This window comes from Protopterus annectens, chromosome 6.part0 (assembly GCF_019279795.1).
Source record: "Protopterus annectens isolate FY-2018-M chromosome 6.part0, PAN1.0, whole genome shotgun sequence".
NCBI lineage: Eukaryota > Metazoa > Chordata > Ceratodontiformes > Protopteridae > Protopterus > Protopterus annectens.
The window spans coordinates 9154855-9177022 of record NC_056737.1 but is presented as its reverse complement, the minus strand read 5'-3'; the positions used below and the strand labels follow the sequence as shown (position 1 = coordinate 9177022).

Below are 22168 nucleotides of genomic sequence, written 5' to 3'. Positions count from 1 at the left end.
TAGGTCTATTTTGTTTCCTATATTTGAGCTATGTTTGTATTGCTTCATTTCCACCATTTTTTAATATCTTCCTATCCTGCATAATTTTAGGATATATATGTACACATATATATATATATATATATATATATATATATATATATATATATATACATATATCTATACATACATATATGCATCAATATAAACTTTACCTTCATCTAAAATACACCACATAGGTTGTAGAAGATAGAGAAGGAAAGAAACTCCAGAATGAAAGGGGGATGGCGGGAGGGTAACCTGGACTGCAACAGTGAATACACTCGAACATCTACATTTATGGTAAGTGTACACAACTGTACTACGTGCTTCGTGTTTCACTGTTGCAGTCATTTCATTTGGGTAGAATCCCAAAGCTATGGTTGGGTGGCTGGAGCTAAATAGCATTAGGTGTGGCTATAAGGCCCTGCAGAACTGCAGTGGCAAAGCCTGCCCTGGACTTAGAGTAGAGAGGTAAATGATAATGCTTTGTAAAGGTGTGAACAGAGCTCCAAGTAGCAGCCTCTAGAATGTCTTTGGTTGGTACTCCTCTGAGAAAGGCTGTTGAAGTAGCTGCAGCTCTGGTGGAATGAGACCTAATGCCCTTGGGCACAGGTTTACCATGGTGTTAGTAGCAGAAACGAATGCAGTGGCTTATCCACTTTGAAATAGTCTGCTTTGAAATAGCCTTTCCTTCTGATCCTGCAGCATATGCCACTAGTAATTGCTCAGTTTTTCTTAGAGCTTTAGTCCTGCTCAAGTAGAATCTTAGCTGTCTGTGTAAGTCTAAGGAATGCAGAATTCTCTACCCCTTGTTCTGTGGATTTGGATAAAAGGTTGGCAGATGAATAGTTTGGTGAAGAGCCACACTGGAAACCACCTTAGTCATAAATGTAGGATTTGTCCTCCGAGACACCCTGTCTGGGTAAAATATAATAAAAGGCTGTACAGCCATGAGGGCCTGTAGCTCTGAAACTCTTCTTGCTGAAGTAATTGCTAGTAGCAGAGTTGTTTTCTATGATAAGAACTTTATATCAGCGGTTGCAGCTGGTTAAGATGGAGGCAGGGTGAGCTTTTCCAACACATAATTGAGGTCCCATGCAGGTATTGGTGATCTTCTAGGAGGCCTTAAATTTTGGGCTTCTCTAAGATACTTCTTTAGATAGACAATGAGAAAAGATTGGTGGCTCTGTATTGTAATGAGCCGAAATGGCAGAGGCATGGATTTGAATTGATGAGAAAGATAGGCCTTTGTCAAGCATCTCAGTCAAGTATTGTAATATCGAAGGAATATTTGGTTCTGCTGTATCAGTTCCTTGTGCTTGATTCCAAGCACAGAATCTCTTCCATTTATCAGCATAAGATTTTCTAGTACTGGGCCTTTTGGCTTTCAAAAGGACATCCATCACAGCTTTACTGAGAGGTGTTGTCTGTATAACTACATAGTTGATTGTGCAGGATCTGATTGTTTTGCTGGGACAGTAGTTGAGGTCTTTGAGGTAAGATCCAAGCTGGGCATTGAGACAAGTTCCTTAGGATCGGGTACCAGTATTGGCAGGGCCAGTCCGGGGCAATTAGTATCATCTTTGGCTTCTCTTGTCTGACTTTTAGCAGGACCTTGGGAAGAAGAGGCAGAGGAGGAAAGGCGTAAACTGATAGGTTTTTCCAACTGAAGGATAGGGCGTCCACTTTCCATGCTTGTCTGTGAAAAGGCCTTGTGCAGAATCTTTTCAATTGATAATTTTGAGGAGAGGCAAATAGATCTATGTCTGGGCTCCCCCATTTCTTTGTTATCATGCTGAAGACTTGATGGTCTAGTTTCCACTCGTGAGGATCCATAAGGTTTCTACTTAAATTGTCTGCCAGAGTATTTTGCTTTCCTGGCAGGAATTGAGCTTGAAGATGTATTTGGTAAGTCAAAGGTGTGTCCCACAGTGCCAGTACAAAGGGGGTATGAGTGTGTGCCCCCCTGCTTGTTTATATACCATATGTCCGTGGTGTTGTCCGTCTTTATCAGTAGTTGTCCTGGATGAAGTAAGTCCTTGAAGGCTGTTAGGGCATTTTGAACAGCTAGCATCTCTTTCTGGTTGATATGTAGATGCATTTATTTTGGTGTGCATATGCCCTGAATGCATCTTCCTGCCATGTGGGCCCCCCAGGCATAATTTGATGCGTCTGTTAAGGTTTGCCTGGCAGGGGGTAGAGTGAAGGACCGTCCCATGTTTCAGTGACATGCCTTTGCCCACCATAGAAACTCCTGTTGTAGGCAGGGAATGAGAGGAATCATAGTTTCCAGACTGTGACAATGTTGAATCCATAAACTTTTTAGGTACCATTGAAGTTTCCTCATATGCAGTCTTGCATATGGAATCAGTAGGATGCAGGATGCCATGAAGCCCAAAGCCTGCAGAATTTGTCTTGTAGATAACTGGGTTTTTGCTGCCGTCAGTTTGAAGTAAGTAGTCAGTTGCCTTTGCTTGTCTGGCGTGAGGTAAGCCATCTGGGCAGTTATATTCAAGCTTACACCCAGGAATGTTATCTTTTGAGAGGGTACCAGTTGTGATTTCTTTCTGTTTATTGTGTACCCTAGGCATATTAGAAGCCTTTTCACAAACGCCAGGCGTTGAAGAAGAATGTCCTTGTTCTCTGCTTGAATGAGACAGTCATCCAAATAAGGATATATTTGAATACTTCTTTGTCTGCAAAATGCAATTACTGGTGCCAGGCACTTTGTAAAGACCCTGGGCACAGTAGATAAGCCAAAGGGCAGTGCAGAGAATTGGTAATGCATTAAGCCAGCCTTGAATCTGAGGTATCTTCTGCACGATTGTCTTATTGGGACATGCAGGTATGCCTCTTTTAGGTCTAATGTCACCAGCCAAGCATTCTTGCCCAGCATGGGCAGAAGCTGCTGCAAAGTCAGCATTTTGAATTTTGGAATGTCCAGGTATGTGTTCAAAATCGATTAAATCCAGTATTGGCTGCCAGGCCTTGTCCTTTCTAGGTACCAAGAACAGTCTTGGGTAAAAACCTTGTCCTTTTTCCTGTTCTGGTACTGGTTGAATAGCCCCCATATCCATGAGGGACGTAACCTGTTTATGTGCCTCTGCCCATTGATTTTTTGGCAGATCTGGCCAACCATTTGCCATTGGCAGAGTATGGAAATGGAATCTGTATCCCTGTGATACTATGTTTAGCAACCACTTGTCCTGGGTTATTAACTGCCAATTTTGAGCAATTTTGCTAATTTTCTCCCTAAGGGTGCTGCCAAAAGATAAGTGCTCGGTGCAGGCAGAGGGAAGTCATTGGGACTGTTTTCTTTAGGTTTGCGTTTTATCTCCTCCAGATTTGGAGGTAGAAGTGCCCCATTGCTTTGACCTGTATGAATCTTGCGCCTGGTATCTGGAACCCTTAGGGCATCTGGATTTGCCCCTTTGAGCTCTGTCTGACACAGGAAAGGACCATTTTTTTGTAGGCCAATGTCTGATGAATCTTGGTGGCTGCACTTGTAAAACTTCTTTTACAGTTTGCATAGACTTTTAGTTTTGTCTTTAAAACCTCTTCTGCCGTAATACCAAACAGAGGATCATGCTGTAAAGGTGCATCTAGCAATTTAGCTTTAACATGATCAGGAAAATTTTGTTCCTTTAGCCAGGCATGCCTCCTAGTCACAGATCCAGTAACTGCGGCCGTGCAGGAGGCCTCTAAGGAATCAAAACCACATTGCAAAGTATGCTTTCCAACCTGTTCAGCTGCATGCAATAAATCCTGCAATTCTTTATTTTCTGCACATTCAGAAATCAACATCATTTTCTGTCTCAGTAATCCCATAACATGTTGTTGATACTGAGCATATGAAATTGACAGTTTAAGGCCCTAACTGCCAAAGTTGCAGATGTATAAGCCTTTTTTCTCCATCTATCCAGTGCCCTTGAATCTCTGTCAGAGGGGGTAGGATTTTTTGCTGTTGAGGCCTTAACTCCCTTTGGACCCTGTGAAATAGTTTCAGGATCAGCAGCAGGGTTTCTAAAAAAAAAAAAATTATGTGAGTCAGGGACCCTGTAATATCTGTCAGGCTTGCTGGGAGCTGGAGGTAAGGAGTCAAGGGTCAAGCTTGACTCCGAAAACACATCCACAATGTCTAAAACAGGGGGTATGGCTAAAGGCCTGTGCTGAGGGAGAAGGAAATCCCTGAGCCTCTTTTTTGATTCTTAGAAATCTAGACTCTCCCAGTGAAAATTCTCCCTCAAAGTATGCAAGGCTTCTCCAAACGCGTAATCCTTAGGAGGTGATGCAGATGGTATAGACTCCTCTGCATCTGAATCCTCATAGGGAGGTATAGATAATTCCTGATCAGAAGAGAAATTAGAAGAAGTAGAAACCTGATCTGAAGATTCATAATCAGTGTCTTGCCTAGGCCTCTTATCTGGAGGGGGATGGTTACCCCTGATCAAGGTAATAAGGTCTTCAGCCATTTTGATCATCTGTTTTTTAGGCATAGAAGCCTATGCCCGTGGCTCATACATTGTTTTTTTAGTTTTAGAAGTTGCTTTTGTCTTTGGTTTTGCAGCTGTCGCCGGTTTGATATACAAATGTTGAGGCCTGAAAACACCCTCAGTAGCTGGTGCCTGCTCAGCGGCTCCGGACCCATCCGGGGGAGATACATCCATGGGTCCAATACTTTCAGTATCTCGCGGCATGCCAGACTCCACATGGGTGTCAGTAGGGGCATGTGACTCGAAAGTAGCAGGTATCGGGGGCTGCAAAAGCACCTCACTGAGTACCGGCGACTGCCTTAGGAGAAGCTTCTTCATCTGTTTTGGACCTCGACTGTCTCTCTCTGTCCTTTTCTTTGCGTTTTTTTATATACTCCAGTAGTCGGATTGCTATCAGACAACATTTCTGAGTTGTTAAATCTGTTTCCAAAATACTTTGAGGCAAAAATATACCGACGCTTAATAGTGCGTTGGTTAAATCTAGAACGAAACCGACAGCCAGGCACGTTGTGATCAGGGCCTAGGCAAGGAATACAGTATAAATGGAAATCCTTATGAGGTACTTGCTTCCCACAAGTAATACAATTATTAACTTTTTCTGACACCGGTATGGAGCAAGAAAAAAAGTTTCCCCAACAGGGTACTTCGCTTTAGTGAAGACTTTGGTTCTGAAACTCAAACTCGAATATTTCAGTAGTCGGCCGACTGGCACTTGCGAAATGCTTCTGCTTCGGGCACCGCACAGCAAGAAAGACTAAAGAAAATGCATGTCGGCTGCATGTTTTATACCCCTGACGTCATGGAAAAGGAGACAGCGACTGATGCAGGACCCAAGACTTTGGAATTCAGGCCGACTGAGGGCAACCTGCCAGCTGATTACCCAAATGTAATGACTGCAACAGTGAAACACGAAGAACATCTGACAAACCTACAACACCACTGTACTCAAAATAAGAATTTTTATATAGGGCTTAATCACTGTCAGAAAGTAACGTTGTGTGCACTTACCATAAATGTAGATGTTCGAGTGTATTCACTATTGCAGTTATTACATTTGGGTTATCTGCCTGCAGGTAGCCGTTAGCTGGCTTGAATATCAAAGTCTTGGGTCCTGCATCGGATGTTGTCTCTTCTTCCATGACGTCAAGTAGTCAGGGGTATAAAGCATGCAGCCGACGCCATTACATCAGTTTTTCTTGCCCCAGATGTCAGGTGCCCCCATAATGGGAAGCAATTTTACATATAAATATATATATATATACATACATATATATAAAGGTTACAAAGACATAAAATGTATAGTGTACAGCAAATGGGGAAAGAAATACATTACACTAAATAATCGCTAAAACCTAATAATATAAGGACAAATAAGTTAAAAGACAATATTAAAAAATATATAACAATAAATACATAAATATATATACTGGGTGGCCTGCTCTTCCTGGGTTTGGACTGAGAAGGCCTGGAAGAGACAGGAAAGGACCAATTCTTAGAATGCCATTGCCTACTGACTCTGGGAGGCTGTACTTGCAGGAAATCTTTAACAGTTTGCATAGATTTAGCTTTTTCCTCCACATCTTTTTAAGGACTTCTGCTTTGTTGCCAAACAGGCGGCCTTGGTTTAAGGGAGCATCCAGTAATTTAGCTTTAACATGATCTGGCAAATTTTGCTCCTTACGCCAAGCATGCCTTCTAAGAACAGACCCAGTGACAGCAGCCCTGCAAGATGTTTCTAAAGAGTCGAAGCCACATTGCAAAGTATGTTTACCAACTTGTTCAGCAGAATATATTAAATCCCATAATTCTTTGTTTTCAGCACAGTCAGGAATGAACATCATTTTCTGTTTAAGTAATCCCATAATATATTGCTGATACTTTTACATATGAAACTGGCAGTTTAAGGCCCTAATGGCCAAAGGAGCAGAAGTGTAGACCTTCTTACCCCATCTGTCCAAGGCCCTGGAATCTCTAAGAGTGGGGAAGGGTTTTTGGCAGTAGTAGCCTTAATGCCTTTAGGTCCCTGAGAAATGGTCTCTGGTTCTGCAGTAGGGTTCAAGAAAAGGAACTTGTGAGAGTCAGGTACTCTGTAATACCTGTCAGGTTTCCTGGGAGCTGGAGGTAAAGTGTCTGGGGCCAGGCTAGATTCCAAGAAGGCATCATCTGCAATGTCCAGGACAGGAGGGGTAGCTAAAGGCCTGTGTTGAGGTAGGAGTAAGAATTCCCTAAGCCTCTTTTTGGAGTCAGAGTAATCCTGGCTTTCCAGGCAGAAATGCTCCCTAAGAGTGTGCAAGGTTTCACCAAAAGAAAAATCTTCTGGAGGAGAAGCAGAGGGAATGGAGTCCTCTGCATCAGAATCCTCATAGGTAGGTAAAGGCAAATCCTGGTAATCAGAAGAAGCAGAAATTACAGGAGAGTCGGAAGGAAAATCAGTTCTAGGTCTCTTAGCGGGAGAAGGCTGGCTTCCCCTGATTAAAGTAATAAGGTCTTAAGCCATTCTTATCATTTGTTTTTTTAGGTATATGGGCCTGACCATGCGGTTTGGACGTCTGTTTTCTAGGCATGGGTCGAGTTTTAGACCATGAAGAAGAAGATGGCGTTTTGGTTTGAAATGCAAGTCCGTAGGCCTGAATACACCCTCAGAAGCCGGTACCTGCACAGTGGCTATGGACCCATCCAAGGTAGAGACATCCGCAGGTTCCATAGTCAAAGAAGCATCTCGCGGCATACTGGATTCCGAATGGGTCTCAGTATAGGCCTGCGAATCTGAATTAGTGGGTATCAGGTGCTGCGAAAGTGACTCACTGAGTACTGGCGACTAGCTTAACAGAAGCGTCATCAGCAGCTTTGGACCTGTCTCTGTCTTTATCTTTATGTTTTTTCAGAATGTCGATAGTCTGATGGCTTACCGAAGCCATTTCTGGATAATTAAACAGAGGACCGAAATAGTTTGCTGCAAAAATGGACCGACGACGAATAGTTCGAGGACTGAATAAGGCACAAAACCGAAAGTGAGGGACGTTGTGGTCTGGGCCTAAGCAAGGAATGCAGTACGAATGAAAATCTTTGAGTTATTTGCTTTCCACAGGTAATACAATTGTTAACTTTTACTGACATCGGTTTAGAGCAAGAGAAAGGATCCCCAACGGGGTCCTTACCTTTTTTTGAAGACTTCGGTTCTGAAACTCGAAAATGAAAATTTCAGGAGTCTGCCGACCGGCACTTGCGAACTGCTTCTGCTTCGGTTACCACACGGCAAGAAAGATTGATGTAATGACGTCAGCTGCATGCTTTATACCCCTGACCACCTGACATCATAGAAGAAGAGACAGCATCCGACACAGGACCCAAGACTTTGATATTCAGGCTGGCTGAGGGCTACCTGCAATGACTGCAACATTGAAACACGAAGAACATCTTGTACACCAACGTATTAGTTACAGTTTGAAAGAACTAACATTCATATGCGCAATTTTTTTTCTCTATTGGGGAAAAAAGGTGAATTCTATCAAATTGCATTTGTGCCAGCAGCCTTTTGTATGGTATTGTGCTGCAGCCCTTACCCTACTGTTGTGTGATCCTGGAGTTATTACATAGAATTAGCAGGGGTGGGAAAAAAATCATAGGTTCATACTAGGCTATCTGCCCTAGGGCATTTATAAGCCTAGCCAGAGTGTGTTTGGCTTTCGCCACCCATTTTAAATTTATTTTGCTATGCCCTTTTTCGAGGTTAGTATACTGTGCCTCTGTCTAACAGTGACATAGAAGTGATACCCGGGGTAAACCTACGATCTCCCATCCACTCATCAAGATTCCTCTTGAAGAGAGTCAATGAGGGACTCTGCCTAACCTGGACTGGGATTTTATTCCAGAGTGAAGGGAGCCTCTGGGTTATGAATCTGTCCCTCCAGCATGTCCTATTTATTTCAGTGCTGAGGTTCAAGTCTCTTGAGTGCGTAGCTCGATGGGATTTGGATTTTCTGAGGTGCAGCATGTCCATTAATTCCGGGTTGGACATGGCTTTATACGTCAGGCACAGATCGCCTCTGAACAGGCGGTATGCCACTGAGTAGAGCTGGAGTTTCTTTAACCGGGCAGCATATGGCATCTGTTTGAGCCCTTTGATCCTCTTATTTTTGATTTCCTCATGAGCATTCAATATTTCATGAGAAACGCATGTTGTACACACACACACACACACATACACACACATATACAAAATATATGGTGTGTGTGTGTTTATGTATGTATGTGTGTATATATGTATGTTTGCACACACTTGCATACCTACTTCAGAGAAGCACCAAAACCTAATTGTTACAATGTTACAATAAATGCATATTTAATCTTATCCAGATTGGACATTTTAGTGTCATTCTAAGGCACATTTGATTATTCATGCTTGAAATTACCAACTGTGCTTAAACATGGCTCGAACCATCACAAGGAACCCAAATGCTGCTCTAAATGGGACTTCTAATTCAACCACCTGTGTTGTGATGGAAAACAAAGGCAGTACATTTCACTATTTAATTTTCAAACCCTAGCAAGATAGCTACCAGTACACATACAATATCATCAGGCAACTTACATATCTTAGCCAAGAAACTTGTTCACCATATCTCAGAGGGCCTGCCTGCTTCCCCAACTCAGAGAGCTGTTATACTCCAGTTACTATGGAGCTCAGTTGATGGGATAGATGAATACGCAAGTACCTTGGTGCCCTCACAGCACCACTGCCCTGCAATTACAGAGAATGGCACTCAGTTGCACCCTAATGTACAACTCAGTACTGTACAGCAGTGCCAATCGGCACTTCCTGTGCTTTTACTGCTACCCCAATATAGCATATCACTTACATTTAGGATGAATGCAAATTAGCTGAAAATGAAAGGCCCTGTAATCTTTCATCCTTTTATACCTTCAAAAGCACTGAATTATTTTACAGCACTGAAGTCTTGGTTAAGAAGTGTTAATGTCACCGTAGCATAAACCATGCTAACAAATAAAGTAAATGTTGATGAATCACTGATCTGGCTGAAGGACACAGGATCCACAAAACGTGGAAATGAAAAACAGTCACTTACTGGTTTAAGACAAACTTTTTACCTTTTAATGCGTCAAGTACTTGCTTTTATGGTGTCCATCTCAAGCACTAAGCATCAGCACAGAAATGCAGGAAGCATAGCACAAATACCTGCCTCTTCGCATATCAAAAATATCAAACACTAGCACCACAGAGCCGTGGCACCAGTTTAACCACCCCTACATTTCTGAATCCAAACAACTATATCTTTTTCAACCCAACTTTTTTGCTGCTTTCTCCATTCTCACTTGCAGATGTGTATTTTAAATAATGGTGTAATCACTAAAAAGCTGTATAATAAAATGCACAAGCATAGCATCACTTTACACCCAAAGGCTTCCAAATCACAGTGTCAAACATTTTAAAACAAAAAGAAAATCCTTTTAATTTATATATTTATTTGCAGTGCTCAGTTGTTCCAGAATGAAGCACTAACAACTGTAGAAAACTCACTTTCCAGCTGGAATTAAGCTCTGAACATGCAAATGGGCAAATATGAACCACATTTGTGTTCATGAATGAATTTTAGAAGCAAACTTGTAGTTCCTGTTTCTTACCTTGCCTACAATCTAGTCTAGTAAGATTGGTGATCCTCTGCAAGGCTGCAAGCGTTTGTTTGTTTGTGTCTTTCGGCTTTTCCCCAGTTAGGGGGTCGCCACAGCGGAACTCCGGTCCACTAATGATTGGCAGTAGATTTTTACGTACTGGCTTGCCAGGCCTAACGCACAACCTTCAACAAAGGAACGCCCATTCACGCATGTCGCTACACAGAAGACGCTGTAACTGAAAATCGAACGGGCAACGTCTAACTGTGAGGCGACAACGCTACCACAGCACCACCACCGCAGTACAGGAAAGTGTAAAGTGACCCAAAGCATTTCCACCCTTGCCACACCCCTTCAGTAATCAGTTTTGACACTGACAGAATTTGTTCCAGCAGCATTTATTTAAAGACAGAGCCATCAATTCCCCACCAGTGGCAAAAAATGCAAGTATTTACTTGTGTCAAGATAAAATTCCGCCTCTAAACTAGCAATGGTAATCATCTCCGCTCTCCACCTTCTTGACTCACTCAGAAGGTGAGGAAAACTCATTGTAATCATCTCTCCTGTATACAATCTAAATGTGTTTAAAAGTAGTAATATGCGATACATTATATGTAAAGAACTACTATATTACAGATATCTACAGTTCTATCCCAAAACATTTTACTGTACATCCAGTTTACTGACAGAGAAAAGCATTCCCATTTTACAGCTGCAGCATGCTTTATTACTTGACAGAACTGCAAGAGATTCCTCTCAAAATATTTTTGTTGTACTACCAGTTTACTAACACAATGAGGGAAGCATCAGGAATAAAAACTGTTTCAGTTTACTTTACCCTTTCAAGCACCAACAATTCCCTGCTGATTTGTTACTTTTCAGTTTCCAATTAAAATTACTTCAAGAATCAAAAAAAGACAGAAAGCCGTACACACCCTACAAAAGGCTCTAACTGAAACAGTTGTCTGCAGCCTCCTCTGCTAGTTATTTCCCCCCCCTAATTCTGCATCTAGGTGTAAAAATATCTACAGACTAAAAGATTAGATAAAACATAACCCCTGGAATGCTATGGAGAAGTAATTTCCCACCAAAAATGGGATCATCAAAAATGTACAGTTGTGTACACTTACCATAAATGTAGATGTTCGAGTGTATTCACTGTTGCAGTCATTACATTTGGGTTATCTGCCTGCAGGTAGCCCTCAGCAGGCCTGAATATCAAAGTCTTGGGTCCTGCATCGGATGCTGTCTCTTCTTCCATGACGTCAGGTAGTCAGGGGTATAAAGCATGCAGGCGACACTATTACATCAGTTTTTCCTGCCCCAGATGTCAGGTGCCCCCATAATGGGAAGCAATATATATATATATATATATATATATATATATATATATATGTATATATATAAAGGTTACACCGCCAACAAAAAGCAAATACACCAGAAAGCTGAAATACATTAGACCAGAAGAAAGGTATAGCCTAGAGAAGTCGGGGGGCTGGAGGGAGGGTAACCAGGACTGCAACAGTGAATACACTTGAATATCTACATTTATGGTAAGTGTACGCAACTGTACTATGTTCTTCGTGTTTCACTGTTGCAGTCATTAAATTTGGGTAGATTCCCAAAGCTAAGGCAGGGAGGAGGAAGTCAGAGAGCATTAGGACCAGCTATTAAGCCCTGCAAGACTTCAGTGGCAAAACCAGCTCTGGATTTAGAAAACATAGGCAAGTGGTAATGCTTGGTGAAGGTATGTATAGAACTCCAGGTAGCAGCTTCTAGGATGTTCCTGGTAGGGACACCTCTGAGAAAGGCTGTAGAAGTAGACGCAGCCCTGGTAGAATGTGATCTTATCCTCTGAGGGGTAGGTTTTCCATGTTGCTTATAGCAGAAAAAAATACAGTGACCTCTTCACTTATAAATGGTTTGCTTTGAAATGGCCTTCCCATCTGCCCCTGCAGCAAAGGCAACTAGCAGCTGTTCAGTTTTTCTAAGAGTCTTAGTCCTGTCCAAATAAAATCTTAGTTGTCTGTGCACGTCCAAAGAGTACAGTATTCGTTCTCCTTTGTTCTGTGGATTAGAAAAAAAGGTAGGCAAATGAATGGACTGATTAAGGGCCACACTTGATACCACCTTGTGCATAAAGGAAGGATTGGTCCTGAGGGACACCCTGTCAGCATGGAAGATGAAGGGCTCCACTGCCATGAGGGCCTGAAGTTCAAACACTCTTCTTGCTGCAGTGATGGCTAGAAGGAAAGCAGTTGTCCAAGAAAGGAATTTCAACTCTGCAGTTGCAGCTGGCTCAAAAGGAGGTAGAGTGAGCTTTTCCAGTATGAAGTTAAGGTCCCAGGCTGGGCTCTCCTGAGTGGGCTTAAATTTGTGGCCCCTCTGAGGAATTGTTTCAGCAGGGGGTGAGAGAAGAGGTGTGGCTCAGTATTATAATGTGCTGAAATGGCTGAGACATGAATTTTAATTGATGAGAAGGAAAGGCCCTTGTGGAGCATCTCTGTTAAGTATTGAAGAACATGCGGTAAGCTGGGCATTGTTTTGCCCATCCGTTAAGTCTGGCTCCAGGAACAGTATCTTTTCCACTTTTCAGTATAGGATTTTCTAGTACTGGGCCTCCTGGCCTCCAGAATGATATCTAGCACCTGCTTACTGAGGGATGCTATTGGAGAGCTCAGTGAATTAGCCAGGCTGCAAGGTTCAGGGTTTGAAGCTGGGGGTGCAGAACCTGGCCCTCCTGCTGGGACAGCAGGGAAGGGGTCTGAGGCAGGTGCCATGGATTCAGCAGTGACATACTGCGCAAGAGGGGGTATCAGTGTTGGCGAGGCCAGTCTGGTGCAGTCAGTATCGTCCTTGGTTTGTCTTGTTTGATCTTTAGCAGTACTTTCAAGAGGAGAGGCAGAGGGGAAAAGCATAAACTGAGAGCCTTTCCCGGGTGAAGAATAGGGCATCCATTTTCCAAGCTTGGCTGTGGGGAGTCCTTGTGCAGAATTTGTCCAATTGGTAGCTCTGAGGGGAGGTAAACAGGTCTATCTCTGAGTTCCCCCATTGGTTTCTCAAAATGTTGAATATATTTGGTTCCAATTTCCACTTGTTTGGGCCCATGAGATTTCTGCTTAGGTTGTCTGCCAGTGAATTTAGCTTGCCTGGCAGGAATTGTGCTTGTAGGTGCACTTGGTAGCTCAAGGCTGTGTTCCACAGAGCCATGGCTAGTCTGCAGAGAGGGTACGAGTGGGTTCCCCCATGCTTGTTTATATACCACATAACAGTGGTGTTGTCTGTCTTTACTAATAATGGTTTGGGAAGAATGTGGTCCTTGAAGGCTGTCAGTGAATTCTGTACAGCTAACATTTCTTTTTGATTGATATGCAGGTGCATCTGACTCTGGTTCCATTTGCCCTGAATGCACTGCCCTGCCAAGTGAGCCCCCCCCCCCCCCATGCATAGTCTGATGCGTCTGTTAGGGTTTGGGTGGCAGGGGGTGGACTGAATGGCAGTCCCTTACTGTGGTGGCAAGCCTCTGCCCACCAAGGGAACTCTGTCTTTAAGCAAGGAATGATACGAATCATTGATTCCAGGTCCTGTGAATGTTGACACCATAGGCTTTTTAGATACCATCATAGTTTCCTCATATGCAGTCTTGCATATGGAATTAGTAGAATGCAAGAGGCCATGAACCCCAGGGCTTGCAGGATTTTCCTTGCAGATAGCTGGGTCTTTGTGGCCAGTAGCTTGAAGTAGGCTGTCAAATAAACTTGTTCCTCTGGTGTGAGGTAAGCCATTTGGGAAGTTCTGTTCAGGATTGCTCCCAAGAATACAATTTGTTGGTAGGGTACTAGATGAGATTTCTTTTTGTTTATGGTGTACCCCAGTGAGGTTAGAAGTTTCTTTACAAATGCCAGATGATTTAGTAGCATGTCCTGGCTTTCTGCCTGAATTAAGACAATCGTCCAGGTATGTATATATTTGAATATTTCTTTGCCTGCAAAATGCAATGACTGGAGCTAGGCATTTTGTGAATACCCTGGGCGCAGTAGATAAGCCAAAGGGAAGTGCAGAGAACTGATAGTGCATGCAGCCTGCTCTGAAGCATAGGATTTTCCTGCAAGATTCCCTTATTGGAATGTGCAAGTAAGCTTCCTTTAAATCTAAGGTAGCCAACCAGGCATCTTTGTCTAGCATAGGAAGCAGCTGCTGAAGTGTTAGCATTTTGAATTTTGGGATTACAAAAAAGGAGTTTAGAATAGAGAGGTCCAGGATAGGACGCCAGGAGCTGTCTTTTCTGGGTACCAGGAATAGTCTTAAGTAAAAACCATGTCCCCTTTCTTCTGCTGGGAAAGGTTAAATAGCCATGATACTTACAAGAGAGAGAACCTGCTGTTGAGCCTCTGCCCACTGATTTGGGGGTAGGTCTGGCCAACAGTTTGGAGTTAGTAAGGTGTGGAAGTGGAATCTGTATCCTTGGGAAACTATATTTAGAACCCATTTGTCCTGGGTAATGAGTTCCCATTTTTTGCATGCAGTGCGATCTTTCCCCCTAAAGGAGCATGCAGTTGGGCAGGTCTGAGAAGGTTTAAGGTTAAGTCATTGTGACAGTTTCCATAGGGGGAGTCTTACTACTTCCAACTTTGGAAGTGGACGCCCCCCACTGCTTACGCCTGGGAGTACCTTGAGACTGTAGCCTGGGTGGTCTGCTGTTCCTGGGTTTGGACTGAGAAGGCCTGGAAGAGACAGGAAAGGACTAATTCTTAGAAAGCCAATGCCTACTGAATCTGGAAGGCTGTACTTGCAGGAAATCTTTAACAGTTTGCATAGATTTAGCTTTTTCCTCCATGTTTTTAAGGACTTCTGCTTTGTTGCCAAACAGGCAGTCTTGGTTTAAGGGAGCATCCAGTAATTTAGCTTTAACATGATCTGGCAAATTTTGCTGCTTACGCCAAGCATGGCTTCTAAGAACAGACCAAGTGACAACAGCCCTGCAAGATGCTTCTGAAGAGTCAAACCCACACTGCAAAGTATGTTTAGCAACTTGTTCAGCAGAATGCATTAAATCCTGTAATTCTTTATTTTCAGCACAGTCAGGAATCAACATAATTTTCTGTTTAAGTAGTCCCATAATATACTGCTGATACTTTAACATATGAAACGTGCAGTTTAAGGCCCTAATGGCCAAAGTAGCAGAAGTGTATACCCTCTTACCCCATCTGTCCAAGGCCCTGAAATCTCTATCAGAGTGGGGTAGGGTTTTTGGCAGCAGTAGCCTTAATGCATTTAGGTCCCTGGGAAATAGTCTCTGGGACCGCAGTAGGATTCTTGAAAAGGAACTTGTGAGAGTCAGGTACTCTGTAATACCTGTCAGGTTTCCAGGGAGCTGGAGGTAAAGTGTCTGGGGCCAGGCTAGATTCCAAGAAGGCATCATCTACAATGTCCAGGACAGGAGGGATAGCTGAAGGCCTGTGTTGAGGTAGGAGTAAGAATTCCCTAGGCCTCTTTTTGGAGTCAGAGTAATGCTAGCTTTCCCAGTGGAAATGCTCCCTAAGAGTGTTCAAGGTTTCACCAAATGAAAAATCTTCTGGAGGGGAAGCAGAGGGACTGGAGTCCTCTGAATCAGAATCCTCATAGGTAGATAAGGGCAAATCCTGGTAATCAGAAGAAACAGAAATTTCAGAATCCTGATCAGAAGAGTCAGAAGGAAAATCAGTTCTAGGTCTCTTACAGGGAGAAGGCTGACTTCCCCTGATTAAAGTAATAAGGTCATCAGTCATTCTTATTTGTTTTTAGGCATATGGGCCTGACCATGCGGTTTGGACATCTGTTTTCTAGGCATGGGTCGAGTTTTAGGCCTTGAAGAAGAAGATGGCGTCGGTTTGAAATGCAAGTCCGTAGGCCTGAATACACCCTCAGAAGCCGGTGCCTGCACAGTGGCTTGGGACCCATCCAAGGTAGAGACATTCGCAGGTTCCATAGTTAAAGAAGCATCTTGCGGCATAACGGACTCTGAATGGGTCTCAGTAGAGGCCTGCAAATCTGAAGTAGCGGGTATTAGGTGCTGCGAAAGTGCCTCACTGATTACCGGTGAACTGGCGACTAGCTTAACGTAAGTGACGTCAGCAGCTTTGGACCTATGCGATCTGTCTATCTTTATGTTTTTTCGGAATGTCAGTAGTCGGATGGCTTACCGAAGCCATTTCTGGATAATTAAACCGAGTACCGAAATACTTTGCTGCAAAAATGGACTGACGACAAATAGTTCACGGACTGAATAATGCACAAAACCGACAGTGAGGGACGTCGTGGTCTAGGCCTAAGCAAGGAATGCAGTACGAATGAAAATCTTTGAGGTATTTGCTTTCCACAGGTAATACAATTGTTAACTTTTACTGACATCAGTTTATAGCAAGAAAAAGGATCCCCAACGTGGTACTTAGCTTTTTTGAATACTTCGGTTCTGAAACTCTAAAACGAAGATTTCAGGAGTCGGCCGACCGGCACTTGCGAACTGCTTCTGCTTCGGGCACTGCGTGGCAAGAAAGACTGATGTAATGGCGTCGGCTGCATGCTTTATACCCCTGACCAAGACTTTGATATTCAGGCCAGCTGAGGGCTACCTGTAAGCAGATAACCCAAAAGTAATGTCTGCAACAGTGAAACACGAAGAACATCTTGTACACCAACATATTAGTTACAGTTTGAAAGAACTAACATTCATATGCACAATTTTTTTTTCTATTGGGGAAAAAAAAGTGAATGTTCTATCAAACTGCGTTTGTGCCAGCAGCCTTTTGTATGGTATTGTGCTGCAGCCCTTACCCCACTGTTGTATGATCCTGAATTTATTACATACAATTCAGGGGTGGGGAAAAAAAATCATACTTTTGATTTCCTCATGAGCATTCAATATTTCATGAGAAATGCATGTTGTACACACACACAAAATATATGGTGTGTGTGTATGTCTATGTATGTATGTGTGTATATATGTATGTTTATACACACACTTGCATGCCTACTTCAGAGAAGCACCAAAACCTAATTGTTACAGTGTTATAATAAATACATATTTAATCTTATCCAGATTGAACATTTTAGTGTCATTTTAAGGCATATTTGAATATTCATGCTTGAAATGACCCACAGTGCTTAAACATGGCTTGAACCATCACAAGGAACCCAAATGCTGCTCTAAATGGGGCTTCTAATTCAACCACCTGAGTTGTGATGGAAAAGAAAGGCAGTACATTTCACTATTTAATTTTGAAATCGTAGCAAGATGGTGGCTACCAGTACACATACAATATCATCGGGCAACTTGCATATCTTAGCCAACAAACTTGTTTACCATATCTTAGAGGGTCTGCCTGCTTCTCCAACTGAGAGAGCTGTTATACTCCAGTTATTATGGAGCTCAGTTGATGGGATAGATGAATACGCAAGTACCTTGGTGCCCTCACGGCACCACTGCCCTGCAGTTACAGAGAATGGCACTCCGTTACACCCTCAGTACTGTACAGCAGTGCCAATCGGCACTTCCTATGCTTTTGCTGCTACCCCAAAATAGCACATCACTACATTTAGGATGAATGCAAATTAGCTGAAAATGAAAGGCCCTTTAAGCTTTCATACTTTTATACCTTCAAGAACACTGAATTCTTTTACAGCACTGAAGTCTGGATAAGAAGTGTTAATGTCACCGTAGCATAAACCATGCTAACAAATAAAGTAAATGTTGATGAATCACTGATCTGGCTGAAGGACACGGGATCCACAAAACGTGGAAATGAAAAACAGTCACTTACTGGTTTAAGACAAACTTTTTACCTTCGAATGCGTCAGGTACCTGCTTTTATGGTGTCCATCTCAAGCACTAAGCATGGGCACAGAAATGCAGAAGCATAGCACAAATACAAGCCTCTTCACATATCAAACATATCAAACACTAGCACCACAGAGCCGTGGCACCAGTTTAACCACCCCTACATTTCTGAATCCAAACAACTATATCTTTTTCAACCCAACTTTTTTGCTGCTTTCACCATTCTCACTTGCAGATGTGTATTTTAAATAATGGTGTAATCACTAAAAAGCTGTATAATAAAATACACAAGCATAGCATCACTTTACACCCAAAGGCTTCCAAATCACAGTGTCAAACATTTTAAAACAAAAAGGAAATCCTTTTAATTTATATATTTATTTGCAGTGCTCAATTGTTCCAACATGAAGCACTAATAACTGTAGAAAACTCAATTTCCAGCTGGAATTAAGCACTGAACATGCAAAGGGGCAAATATGAACCACATTTGTGTTCATGAATGAATTTTAGAAGCAAACCTGTAGTTCATGTTTCTTACCTTGCCTACAATCTAGTCTAGTAAGATCGGTGATCCTCTGCAAGGCTCCAAGCGTAATGGTCTACAATGTTGCAGATGTGGTTCACTTAGGAAAATGTAAAGTGACCCAAAGCATTTCCACCCTTGCCACACCCCTTCAGTAATCAGTTTTGACACTGACAGAATTTGTTCCAGCAGCACTTATTTAATGACAGAGTCATCAATTCCCCACCAGTGGCAAAAAAGGCAAGTATTTACTTGTGTCAAGATAATATTCCGCCTCTAAACTAGCAATGGTAATCATCTCAGCTCTCCACCTTCTTGACTCACTCAGAAGGTGAAGAAAACTCACTGTAATCATCTCTCCTGTATACAATCTAAATGTGTTTAAAAGTAGTAATATGCGATACATTATATGTAAAGAACTACTATATTACAGATATCTACAGTTCTATCCCAAAACATTTTACTGTACATCCAGTTTACTGACAGAGAAAAGCATTCCCATTTTACAGCTGCAGCATGCTTTATTTACCTGACAGAACTGCAAGAGATTCCTCTCAAAATATTTTTGTTGTACTACCAGTTTACTAACACAATGAGGGAAGCATCAGGAAAAAAAACGTTTCAGTTTACTTTACCCTTTCAAGCACCAACAATTCCCTGCTGATTTGTTACTTTTCAGTTTCCAATTAAAATTACTTCAAGAATCAAAAAAAGACAGAAAGCTGTACACACCCTACAAAATGCTCTAACTGAAGCAGATGTCTGCAGCCTCCTCTGCTGGTTATTTCCCCCCTAATTCTGCATCTAAAATTAGATGAAACATAACCTCAGGAATGCTATGGAGAAGTAACTTTCCACCCAAAATGGGATCATCAAAAACTGCAGCACTGAGCTTGCAACAAACCGAAGTTAATATTCAGCCACAAGATGCTGTGGTCACTCACTCCTTAGTGCAGATACAGTTGTAGTCACTACTTGCATCCCAGACAGCGATCTACACTGGATTCTCATTGTACGTAATGGCTAGACTATAAACTCTTCTGGGTCATTGTGTTAGCCCACTATCGTTTCCTGCATCTTCCCTTAGCAGTATTTGGCTATTTTTATCTGTAAGCTTTTGTTTAATCACTCTTACATTTTAAACATTTTTCCAACTAAGCAGACTAAAGTCTCCCCAGTGACCAGTACAACGGACTTCTCTGATATTTCAGCAGACTTACAGATATTTGTAACTAAGGCCAACTAATGAAATTCTATTTAAAAAATAATAATAAAAGGCTTTTGGTTGCAATAAGCAACATTTAACAAACTTGTACACAGCTTCACATAACACATATCCCTATAAAGAAGCATAAAAACTATCCTTATTACGTTCAATAAAAGCTTAAGCAAAGATTATACTCATATAGTTTGTTGATTAACAAAGACCACTGCAATGGGCAATTGTTGGAATATCTTCTTTCAGTATCCACAACTTGGCATAATTCTGAAAAATCCCTAGCTCCTACATTTGAGGAAATGTAGGTCACTTACCAGCATGCCCCAGCTCCATCAACATGCATTAAAAAAACATTCACAGAAGACAAAAAGTGTACATACATTATTCCAATATACAGGAAAAACAGGGGTCCAGGAAAGTAAATAATGTGGGAAGAAATAGCCAGGGAATTGTTATGGCTAGGCTTGTATAGGCCCTATGGCTGATAGCCTAGTACCAACCTATGAACCTATGAACATCCACATTCACTGCATGTAGAGGCCATCCAAACACTTGGATATGGCAGGATGATAAGCGCTCAGTGGGAGCAAGCTTGCAGGCAACTGAAAGTGAGCAGACAGAGAGAAGTTCTCCGGTGGGGAAGCAGAGGACAGTGTGCATTCACTGTCTTGAGTCCAGGTTCTCAGCTGACAAAAACTTGTCCAGACAAGCCAGTTCTTTGGCTTTACATCTGGTGGAGTCAGATTCCCCTTGAGAAGAATCCACCCTTCTCTTTTTAGAACGGTACCTGGACACCAACTGAATTTCCAGCTCAGACCTTTTTTTTTTTTTTAAAAAAAAAAATACAATAAACATCTTTATTAAATTATCATGTATGACAAAGACAATTCTACATTTATATAAATGAAAACAAACTGTAGTGACAGTTTTAGTTGCAAACATACATCACAAACTATGTTGACATAATTGTAGTTGCAAACTGCATGCATCACATAATTTGACATGACATAGCTTATTCAAATCCTGCTTTCTTTTAAACCTTGTTCGTCCTCTGCATGTATTGTTCCCACGCTTCCATTTGTTTGCTATGCAGGTTGCTCCCACCCTTTTCTAAAGATCCCAGTTCCAGTTGTTTTATCTCTGTTGCTATATCCACTACTTCTAGTACAGTTGGTTTAGACTTTGATTTCCATTTTCTAGTAATTGCTTTTTAGGCAGCCACCATAATTAGACTTAGCAAGGCCTTACTATGTCTAGGCAATTCGGATTCTGTAGCATAACTGAAAAAAAAAATAATTTCCTTAGTTATACCAATTTGTTCACCCAGTATGTCTGACAGAACGGTCTGCAGGGAATCTTTAAAGTCTGCCAACTCATTAGACGCCCAGAAAATGTTTCCAGTTGCCTCTTTCTTCCCAATCATACCGCCACCATTTGCTGTCTACCTGAGGAAAAATTCTTCGGAGTCTACTTGTGGTATAAAAATACCTATCTAAACACCTCAAAGCAAACACCCTTTGCATATTTGGGAGACATACATATATCCACCTCATTGTTTCTTTGTGAACTGATTGTCCAAATCTCTCTTCCCAATCCTTTCTAACCTCCTGTGATTGATTCTTATATGTAGTAACCCCATTCCTCCTTCAACTGGAAGAAGCATCTTATCCACTTGACTCTTGCCATCTTCCCTCCCAGAAAAAACCTTCAGCTCTATTAAATGCTATCCACAACTTCTCCTCTGTTTGATAAACATATGCCTAACCCGTGTATAAAACTAAATAGACTAAAAACATTTTAACTGCTTGTATCTTGTTATCCATATAAATATAACAGAACTTCCAATTTCGCAGTTTTAGTATTATCTTTCTTTAATCTCTTCTCACATAACCTTAGCTGCCACACCAGAATCCTTTTTAACCCATACTCCTAAGTACTTCATTTTATCATGTCCCCTTAAATATGGATATTGCTGAACCAATTTGTATGTGGGTACATAATTTACAGCTGTTGCCCTTGTTTCAACTTTATTAATTTGCATCCTGAAAAGATTTGAAACTGCCTCAAAACAACACTGAAATGTCATTTTCTTGTTTTATCAGGTATAAAATAATATCTGCAAATACAGACTACCATACCAATTATATCCTTGAATTTCTTAGTCTCTCATTTTCTTTTCTAATGGTTCTAAATATAGTGCAAATAACAAAGGGAAAGAGGACACCCCTGCCTGATTGCTCTGCTCAAAGAGAATCAGAGAGGAACCCACCCACTTTAATTTTCACGTCCAGTCCCTCATATATCCTCCTAATCAACCTTATAATTTTACAGGGAATGCAAATGCTTCCATTGCCCTGCTCAAAAAGTCCCAGCTTACTATATCAAATGTATTCTCTGCATCAAGACATACCAATAACAGCGGCATATTTCTTACATTCAGCTTCCCTCTGGATCATCAATGTTCT

At 41.8% G+C, this 22168-nt stretch overlaps 1 protein-coding gene across 1 annotated transcript in view; it reads right to left on the bottom strand.

Moving 5' to 3' along the window:
• Nucleotides 1-18518, bottom strand: part of PC (pyruvate carboxylase) — a 2844646-nt gene extending 2826128 nt beyond the window's left edge. Inside the window, exon 1 of the mRNA XM_044073797.1 lies at nt 18500-18518. The gene's annotated coding sequence lies outside the window, so the exon portion shown is untranslated. The remainder of the gene's footprint in view (nt 1-18499) is intronic.
• Nucleotides 18519-22168: the final 3650 nt, after the last annotated feature.